This window comes from Equus przewalskii, chromosome 1 (assembly GCF_037783145.1).
Source record: "Equus przewalskii isolate Varuska chromosome 1, EquPr2, whole genome shotgun sequence".
Classification (NCBI taxonomy): domain Eukaryota; kingdom Metazoa; phylum Chordata; class Mammalia; order Perissodactyla; family Equidae; genus Equus; species Equus przewalskii.
This window is the reverse complement of record NC_091831.1, coordinates 113453985-113464150: the sequence shown is the minus strand read 5'-3', so window position 1 is coordinate 113464150 and position 10166 is coordinate 113453985. Positions and strand designations below refer to the sequence as shown.

The window sequence follows — 10166 nt, the reverse complement described above, 5'->3', positions numbered from 1 at the left end:
TTACAAGCCACTTATCCGACAAAGGGTTAATCTCCATAATATACAAAGAACTCACACGGCTTAACAACAAAAAAACAAACAACCCGATCAAAAAATGGGCAGAGGACATGAACAGACATTTCTCAAAAGAAGATATGAATATGGCCAATAGACACATGAAAAGATGTTCATCATCACTAATCATCAGGGAAATGCAAATCAAAACTACACTGAGATATCACCTTACACCCGTTAGATTGGCAAAAACATCCAAAACCAAGAGCGACAAATGTTGGAGAGGTTGTGGAGAAAAAGGAACCCTCATACACTGTTGGTGGGAATGCAAACTGGTACAGCCACTATGGAAAACAGTATGGAGATTTCTCAAACAGTTAAAAATAGAAATACCCTATGACCCAGCCATCCCATTACTGGGTATCTATCCTAAGAACCTGAAATCAGAAATCTCAAGAGTCTGTTGCACCCCTATGTTCATCGCAGCATTATTTACAATAGCCAAGATGTGGAACCAACCTACATGCCCAGAAACTGATGATTGGATAAAGAAGATGTGGTATATATACACAATGGAATACTACTCAGCCATAAAAAAAGACAAAATTGGCCCATTCACAGCAACGTGGATGGACCTCGAGGGTATTATGTTAAGCGAAATAAGCCAGTCAGAGAAAGACGAACTCTATATGACTCCACTCATAGGTGGAAGTTAGTATATTGATAAGGAGATCTGATCGGTGGTTACCAGGGAAAAGGGGGGGGGTGGGGGGAGGGCACAAAGGGGGAAGTGGTATACCCACAACATGACTAACAAAAATGTACAACTGAAATCTCACAAGGTTGTAATCTATCATAACATTAATAAAAAAAAAAAAAAAAAAAAAAGGAAGGTTAAGTGTGGTCACATTTCCCCCTGCCCTATCCCGCCCTCCTTGGCAGCCAGCTAGGTAACTAGGCGATCACCATGCCTGCAGAGACCAGCTCCCAGAAGCTCCTATTGTCTCCCTGGGCATCCATCAAAGCCAGCTAATCAGAGGTGGTCAGCAGGATGCATGGATCAACCATTGTAACTAATTCACCATTTGGAGGACAGCATCTCTGGGATGACCTCATCAAGTATTTGGGAATAGTGTCATGATCAAGATGCTCTGGGAAAATGATTTGTTAGGATTTAATCAATTAGAAATTGACTTCCATGTTTCAAAAATTTATCTTTAGATATAATACTGAACTGCTAGAAATACACTTTATAAAACAATATTTCAATGTAAACTATTTCTTTTAGTAACGCATCAAACCAAGAAAGACAAAATCAGGTCACAGATGTCTAGAGCACAAGTCCTAGAAACTAATCTAAATAAAATCCGCGTGGAACTTATTCTAAAAAAACAAGAAAGGGTTTAAATATTACTGACCAATATTACAATGGCACTGTTCTCTAAATATATGTAGAATGTCAAAGAAGCATTGTACATAATAGCCCAGATATCCATCAACAGTACAATGGGTAAGTACGTTCTGAAACATTCACATGATGGAATAGTACAAAGCCATGAGAATAAACAACCTTGAATTAAACCCACCAACACAAGTAAAGCCCCAGGCACAGAGAGCACCTACTGCGCAATTCCATTTCTGTAAAGTGTGAAAACAGACAAAGTGGCCCAGGCTATTCTAGTCAAGAACGTGGCAGGTAGCACCTGTGAGACTGCATGGAGTTGTCTGTGTTGACCTTGCACTTACTAGATGTGTGTTCCGCCTCCCCATGAAGCTGTGTGCAGCCACCCAGCCAGGTAGTGTGAGTATCCGTGGAGACCAGAAAGAAGAGGGGGGCCGAGCACCTTTGAGTGACTAGGATGATAGCTCCCATGGCTCATGGGTGCCCACAGCATGATTGACGTGTAACCGCTGTCTCTTGTTGCCTGGGTTGGTGGGGGTCACAATAAAATGCAGGATGGTAGTTAACTTGGATTTGACCGGAAAAAGCAAACACGACCTGAGAAATGCAAATGGGGGAGACACTACAGGGTGGGAGTTCTGGCTGCTCTTTCCAAGTTTAATGTTGCACAAATGAAAATGTTACATGTGGAAAAGCAACAACCTGCATCGGGTCCAACTGAGAGTAATTAGGGACAGGAGAATGTTTGCCAACTTTAGAGCAGACTTTTCAATCTTGGTTTCCAAATTTAGGAGTAAATGAAACATTTCCATGTTTCAGTGTGTTGAACTCTGAGAAGAAATGTGCTTTCTTTCTCTTTTTTTGTTGTTGTGGTAAAAAATATATATAATGTAAAATTTACCATCTGTGGTGGTTAACTTTTTGTGTCAACTTGACTGGGCCACAAGGTTCCCAGATACTTGCTCAAACATCATTCTGGGTGTGTCTGTGAAGGTGTATCTGGATGTGATTAACATTTGAATTGATAGACTGAGTAAAGCTGATTGCCCTTCCCAATGTGGGTAGGTCTCATCCAGTCAGGTGAAGGCCTGAATAGAACGAAAATTCTAAGTAAGTGGGAATTCCTCCTGCCTGTCTTGAACTGGGACATTGGTCTTCTCCTGTCTTTGGACTCGAATTGAAATATTGGCTCTTCTTGGGTCTTGAGTCTGCCAGCTTCAGACTTGAACCTACTTCATTGGCTCTCCTGGTTCTCAGGCCTTCAAACTAGGACTGGAACTAAAGCACAGGCTCTCCTGGGACTCCAGCTTGCTGATTCACCCTGCAGATCCTGAGATTTGTCAGCTTCTATAACCACCAATTCCTTAAAATCTTTTTCTATCTATATATACATAATGTTGGTTCTGTCTCTCTGGAAAAACCTGATGGATGCACTATCTTAACCATTTTTAGGTGTAAGTCGTCTGTGTCATGAAGTACATTGACACTGTTGTGCAACCATCACCACCACTCATCTCCAGAACTTTTTCATCTTCCCTAACTGAAACTTTGAAGAAATGCATCTTCTACAGCTGTGCTTTGTTATTTATGCCCAATGATCTGAGCAATATACCAGGAGTTACTAGAAGGTAAGACTCCCTATAGTGCAATTGAAAGCACTCATTCATTTATATATCGATTCATTCTTTTACTCCGGTACTGTGAATATTTATATAGGTATTTGTATAGGTAGAGTGAACTTCAAGGTTGTTTGGAATAATTGAAGCAAATTCTTTCAATTAAAAAACAGCCTATATGTGTGTTTTAACTTAAAAATTATTCTGAATTAATTATCAGAGCCGATATCTGTTGATCAAAGTTTCTGGATTGCCACTCGTGCTTCCACTAAACCTGTACAGGAGTTTTTAGGAAGAAAAAGAGCTACGACAAACTTCAGTAACTTCAGACACATTTTTATTTTTTAATTTTAGCCAAGTGAAATAAATGATTCAAGGAAAGAAAAAGAGCGTTTTAATAAATTTATTCCCATGAAAATCATCACAGGTGACTCATGAACTTCCTCAGGTGGCCAGAGGGGCAGTCAGATTAGCTGTCACTCTGTAGTTAAAAGATAACCTGCTCTTTCAGAATGGCTAATGCTGTCTGAGCGGTTTCTCAATTCATTAAAAATGGAGACCGCTGTTAAACCGTGAAGGCTGGCCCAGGAAAGCTGGATTGCCATGGGAACAGGCAGCACTGATGGCCCTGTGCCCTGCATAGAAATCCTCCCTGTTCCAGCATAATGAAGCAGAAAGCAGCATTCTTGTTGCTGGCATCCAGCCTCTCTGTCCTCCCTGAACCAACCGCAAGGAGCTCAGGTTTCTCACTGAGCCTTTGGTAGGAAAATGCCAATGATGGAGGAGGAGGTAGAGTTAGACCATCTTTTGGCCTTAAAGGTTCTCTATAGGAATGTGTGAGATTTCATATCAGACAGGATGGAGCTTAGACATGCTCTCAGGAGGCTGCTAGTTAAACATTATGAATGACCGGGCCTATGGGATTCCCGGAGGTAGGGCGAATACTTAACCTACCCCATAAAATGCAGCAATGTCCACCAGAAGCTGTCTGAGACTGCCTCGAAGTAGAAGAAAGAGCCACCACAGAGGGGAGCACAAAGAGGACAGAGAACTGCTCCAGCCCTTCCTGGGCCTGTTGGAGGTTGGAGATGGGCGTTGTTGGCGTTGGAGTGGGGGTTTGCTTTAGGCCTATCTTAGAGCTTTCATATCCTTGCCTGGTGTGGCTGACTGGTTAGAATAAAACAACCATAGATTGAGTACATTCCCCACCCCTCAATCCCCTTCAAACTCCTTCCGAATATTGTAAAGTAGGCACTGTTGGCTTCATTCTGCAAATGAAGAAACTGAGGCTCAGAGAGGTGGGAAACACCTCCAGGTACCCAGCAAGCAGCAAAAGGGCATTTTAGTCTAACACTCCCACTCTGAATTTGCCTTCTGCACCTCGATCCTCTTTCTGGTCTAATGATCTAGTGAAATAAGAACTATCTCTTCCCACCTGTGTGATCTGGGCTGTTGTCTGTGCCCTCCTCCCTGCATCCTGGTCAGGATCCCATAGAAGAGAAGTCACTCCTCCGTGCTGACCAGTCTCTCTGCTCTCCTTGGAGGAACCTCCACTGACACTGACAGCACTGGAGGCCAGCCTCGCTCACCTCCCCCTCCCTGGTCCATGAGGCAATTTATTGTGGTGCTTCACCTGGGTTTTTAATGAGATAATGCCTGTGTTGTTACTCAAGGGTGAGATCGAGTGAAGTCTTGTTTCTAGGACACGGATGAAAGGCCTGTCTTTTGTTTATTTTGTATCCCCAATTCTTAGTGGGGACCACTGATTTGGACAGGCCTTGATCAGGAAGAGTCTGTTTCCCACAATGTAGTGTAAATGCCTGTGGCCACAAGCAGAGGTAGACGAGGCCACTGTGGGCCTTCCTCCCTCATCCTGGGCCCATCAAAGCTGCTGGGTGGAGCCCAGGGAGCCATGTACTTCTCAGCCCAGGGGCGGTGACAGCACCTTCACTAGGAGCTGTGGTAAAAGTCAAATGGGCAAGGTGCAAGAACTGAAAAAGCCTTAGTAAAAGCATAAATGTCTAATAATTAGGTGAAAAAATGCATTTAAATCTACTCTAAATAGAAAAGAGGGAAGCTTTTATCTTATCAGCATGGCACAGCACCTGACACACAGTAAGCACTCAAATGTCAACTCCATTTATTATTTCTCCTAACTGAAATGTGCTGGATACTTTAAGTGAGGGGAGCATGAGGGGAAGAGGGGAAGGGCCAAAGAGGCAGCAGAGGAGGAAAAGGAGACTAGAGGAGACAAACGAATTCCCCTTTAGAGTCAAGGGAAGGTTTGGGGTACTTGTCAATGTTAAAAGAGCCAAAACCAGATGTGAGAAAGCCAACCTTGCGACTGTTACAAGTTCAAGTGAAAAGAACAAGGCTTGGATGCGTTTTGTCTCTAGAGCTGTGTGATGCTAATTAAGTCACTCAGTCTCTCTGGGCGTCTTGTTTTTCTTCTTTCTGAAAAGGATAATGCCCTGTATGTCTCACAGAACTATTCTGGGATGCCTTTTTTTTAATCTTATGAAATTGGCAGAAATCATGGAGAATTATAACATTTTCCGTTGTTAGGAGAGCAGATAATTGCATACTTTCCAGACAACTTGGGAAACATATTAAGGGTGTTGAAATATGCATCTCCTTTGATCCAGAAAACCACTTCTGAAAACTTTTCCCAGCAAACAATCAGATGGAGCTCAGGGAATTTTTAACAAGGAGGTTCACCACCATATGTTGATAGTAGGGAAAAATCTAGAAATAACTTCTGTGTTCAACAGAAATGTTATTGCATGTAATGCAATGAACTTGTAAGCAACTCTTAAAATAAGTGCTTATTGAAAAGAAAAGACATCATAGCATAGTTTGTAAAAAAAAAAAATAGGTTACAAATAATATAGAGTGTACTTTAATATTTTGAAAACAAATTCTGGAAGGCTATACTCCCAAATAGTAAGTGTTTCTCTAATTGTTGGAATGTGTGATTGTATAGATCTTACATATTTTTGCAATGAACCCATGTTTTTATTTTGGTAGAAACGCAGACAGAAATATCTGCTATTCCAGATAGATGGTTGTTTAAGTCCCTTGTCTGATCATCTCCAATGACAAAGCCTCCCTTCCTCACAAGCAGCTGTCTTAAGCAGCCTCATTCTTTGGCTGGTGCCCCTTGTCAACCTCCTAGTGTTCAGAGCCTGCCCTTCTATGTCCCTGGCACTGCAGCTCCACAATGAGACTAGGCCGTGGCCCTGCTTTTCCACCATTTTCTGGAGGCAGGAGGGCAGAGGGCTTTGGCAACCTCAAACTACAAGCTGACCTGTCACCCCTCCTAGCCTCCAGCTCTGCCTACCTGGGCCTGGACATTGCTTCAGGCACCTGATGCTGCTGACTAGTGTTATCCTCAAGTCATATCTGTGTGGCCATGTTGTCACCAGTGGTTGTCAAACCATGGTGAGCTCAGCCTTTGCATCCATAGTTTCAGGCAGAGGTCAGAGTCAAATCCCAGGACCCTCGATTCCAAAGTCTGTTCACAATGTGGACATCCTCCTGTGGTCCCATCCCACTGGTCTCCAGCCCTGCTGGGGGCCGTCCTTCTGCTGTCTTCTATCTCCAGTCTTCTTTCATGTCTCGTTTCTCCTAGATCCTTCTCTTCCTATGCATCCACAGTCAGTCACCCCACCCATCTCCAGCAAGCTCTCTGTTCTTTCACCAGCAATTAGATTTTTAAAACCATTGCTTATACCTGGTCACTCTGATCCACTGCAGTCTGGTTTCCTTCTTTGGTGTCCCACTGAAGCTAGTTTTGTAGGACCTTAGTAAGGCCACATTTCAATAACTATTCTAGAATGAACAGGGAGGCTTGGTCAATGGTGTGCAGGTGGGAGATATTCCCCCTTTAAGAACTCAACTGGAGAATGCTGATGGTGCAGGAAGTCCTGTCTGAATTTTCCAGCCAGCTTTGCCCGCAGAGCACTTTCAACTCTGGGGACATGCAGTGCAATTGCCTGGATGTGATTGCCTCTCAGAACCTGGCCTGCATGCTGAAGCTTTGGCTGCACCTTGACCTGTGCCGTGAACATCTCCTGCCTAAAGTATTCTTCCTTCTGGGGTTGGCTTGTGAGGTCCCCTTCTCCACTCAAGACATAGCTCAAGTCTCCTGCTCTCTGGGAGATGCACCCTCCCCCAGAGGAGCCCTTTGCACTGGTCTCAGTGACTAACTGCAGTTATGTCCCTAGTAATGACTCACACTCCTGCAGTTCCCATCTGCCAAGTGGGAACACACAGGGAACCAGTGGCTCCTCTTTGTGCCTGCGCACCTAGAGCTGTGCCTGACTGTAAGCAGGCTCCTGATCGATACTGAATGAATGGTGAAAAAGAAGAATGAAACGGAAGGCGTCCTTAAACAGTGTGGAGAAGAAAGTCAATGGAGCAAAAGATAGTTCATGATTCTGTGTCTCCCCATCTCTGCAGGAGGGCTTCCCCAGACGCTTGCCCAGTTCCCTTTCTGGTCTTTGTAGGACAGAACAGAAAGAAGCCACCCTTGGGATGGAGTACACATGTCCGCCCTGTCTCCATTTCCCTCTGAGACTGAAGGCTGTATTTCAAGGGTGATGTCAAATACTGGTTTTCTCCAGGGCCATCTGAGGACAGCAGGGGCCTGCCCACCACACATGGCTTTCCAGAGCCATCCAAACACAGGGGCTGTGCCATGTGTCTGACCTCCCAAATTACAAACACAACAGCTTATGGAAAGGAGGCCTAAATTTTAATAGGGGTTGGGGATGTCACAGAAGTGGCCAATCTAAGGCTTTTTAACAGACTAGCAAATGCAACTGGGCTCTCAACATGCACACTGCAGATCTTTAAAGCACAAGGAAAAATCATGCAGACATTACAATATCAAAGGTGCAAAAAATTCAAAGCAGTTCTCCATGTTTCTTTTGTAAGGAGATTTTCAAGAAGTTTCTTGCAAATGGTGCAGCTGCTTTGCCTCCAGGAGATGTCAGCTGCCCAAACTACCTGGTGGTCTGGGGCATCATCTTGGCAACCAAAACATCCCCAGGTCCTCAAGGACCTATTAGATGCATTCCTTGCAGGGATCCCCAGCTAGCTCTAGGGGCTGGAATGTCAATCTCCCCAGAGCCCATGCCTTTTATCTAGGTATTTTCACTTACTATGATGCTCTCATTTCTTTCTCTCAACAAATCTTATTAAGCCCCTACTGAATACCAAGCACATTTCAGGGAACACAGCTGGGTGCCAGGCCCTGGTTGCTGGCCCAAGTTGGGTCCAGGAAGGTGGCGTGGGGTCGGCTGAGGTCACAGCATTTCAAGGTCAGGGCAGGCTCACCCTTCAATCAGATGGACTTGAAGGGAAGTGGGAAGCCCCTTAGAACAGTGGAGGGGGTGCATCTATCAACCTTTACAGGACAAGGAGCCCACTACTGCAGAATGGGAAGGGCGTGGTTGCGTGGAGGAAGCACTCCTAGCCAGGCTTGGTGGGATGCGCAGTGTGGCTAGTCAGCGGGAGTTTCCAGAAGACACCATATCTGCCAGGTAAACCTCATCTTGTTTAGACCACGGTGAGTCTGCAGTTGGATGATCCAGGGCAGGTCAAAGGGGTAGGGCAGCCTTCAACAGTGCCCTCTCTTCTCTAGAGATTGGTCATGGCAGAGCATCCCAAGATGTGTCTTGGCCCTCCTCTCACCAGTCTTCAGACTGCCTTTATTCCACTTTCTGTAACACTTTTGTGCACAGCGTAATTCTCAAAAGCTTGCAAGAAAAGCATTTAATACTGTGAGAAAATAGATGAGGGTCTTCAGAAAAGGATTGAGATACATGCTTTCACCAACCTTACTGACAAGCCAAAAGCCCAATTTCTTGCCGACTTTGCAAATCTTTTTGTGTGCCATATTGGTCATTCTTGTGCCTCTTTCTGTGTCTACAGGGGAAACGCCCTCAGAGGATCATTTTTATTTTACAGAACCCACTCAGTGTGTATGTGTGGTGTCCCATAGATGGTGGCTTGTGGCGGGTGTGTGTATGTTTGTGCAGGGTATGTGTATGTGGCACATATATGGGAGATGTGTGTATTTGTGGTGTGTGGTGCAGTGTGATGTTTCTAGTTGCAGGGATGAGGGAAACCAAGTGAGAGACATTCTGACATTTCCAAATGGCAGCAATGACTTACTAGGTCTCTTTCAACATTCAGAAAGATCAGAGGAAAAAAACACACTCTCAAGGCAGTTGTTGGCAGAAAGAATTCCATTTGAACAGATTGGTTTTGACGCATTTCATTTTGTTCTCCTATCAAATCCTTGTAATATTTTAAGTGAATGTCTATTATTTTACTTTCTTTTTCTTTATCTTGGATTGGAATACAGAATATTCTCTCAAAATAGCTGGTTCGACGCCAGTTAAACATATACGCAGCTACAAGGCGAGAGATGGTGAAGACAAATAAAATGTGAGGTTGGAAACGGCTTTGAGAGGCTGGGATTAACCAAAATAGTGAATGAAACAACAGAGAATTATGGTAATTGAAAGCTTAACTATTTTTAAAAAGAGCAGTCTCAGTTTTCCATTTAAAGCAAATGACATTTCTCCCACAGACTCAGCCTGTATATCCTGTTTTCCCAGTCCCGGGGCTCCCTGGCATTCTCCTCGTTTCTGCTGGCCCCTCTCAGACCTCCCACTGCCCTTCAGCTCTGGACCATCTATGACTTGGGCTGGCCTCGGCTCCATCAGGCCGCTAGTGGACCGTGTAGGTGGCTTTGGCTAAAAGCTTTCAATCTTTGCCATGATTCCATTTTCTTTATGAATACTTTGTTTTAGTATCAGCTCTTTCCCTTTTCTTTTCTCCCTGTCATTTAAATTCACTACTAAGGAAAAGTGCATGCAAACACCCAAACGCGAGACACTGCTGGAAAGTCACAGTAAAGCTGCTTAAATGGGTTGTTGGCCTGCAGGCAGCACTGCTCTTGTAAAGTTTGGAATATTCACAAGCTGTGGACTACAGTAAAAACTTAGTTTACAGAAGATAGCTTAGGGCAGGGATCATCACACTTTGTCTAATGGGCCAGATAATAAATATTTTAGGCTCTTCAGGCCATTAGTGTCTCCATGGTGACTACCCAATTTTGCTTTGCAGAAGCATCTGTAGAT

General features: G+C 44.2%; 1 long non-coding RNA gene across 1 annotated transcript in view; it reads left to right on the top strand.

The window, feature by feature from the left end:
* The first annotated feature begins 1680 nt into the window (after positions 1 to 1680).
* LOC139075511 (uncharacterized) overlaps positions 1681 to 10166 on the top strand; it is a 51081-nt gene continuing 42595 nt past the window's right edge. The window contains exons 1-2 of the long non-coding RNA XR_011525948.1: positions 1681 to 1790; positions 2849 to 3024. This is a non-coding gene — a long non-coding RNA (uncharacterized lncRNA). The remainder of the gene's footprint in view (positions 1791 to 2848; positions 3025 to 10166) is intronic.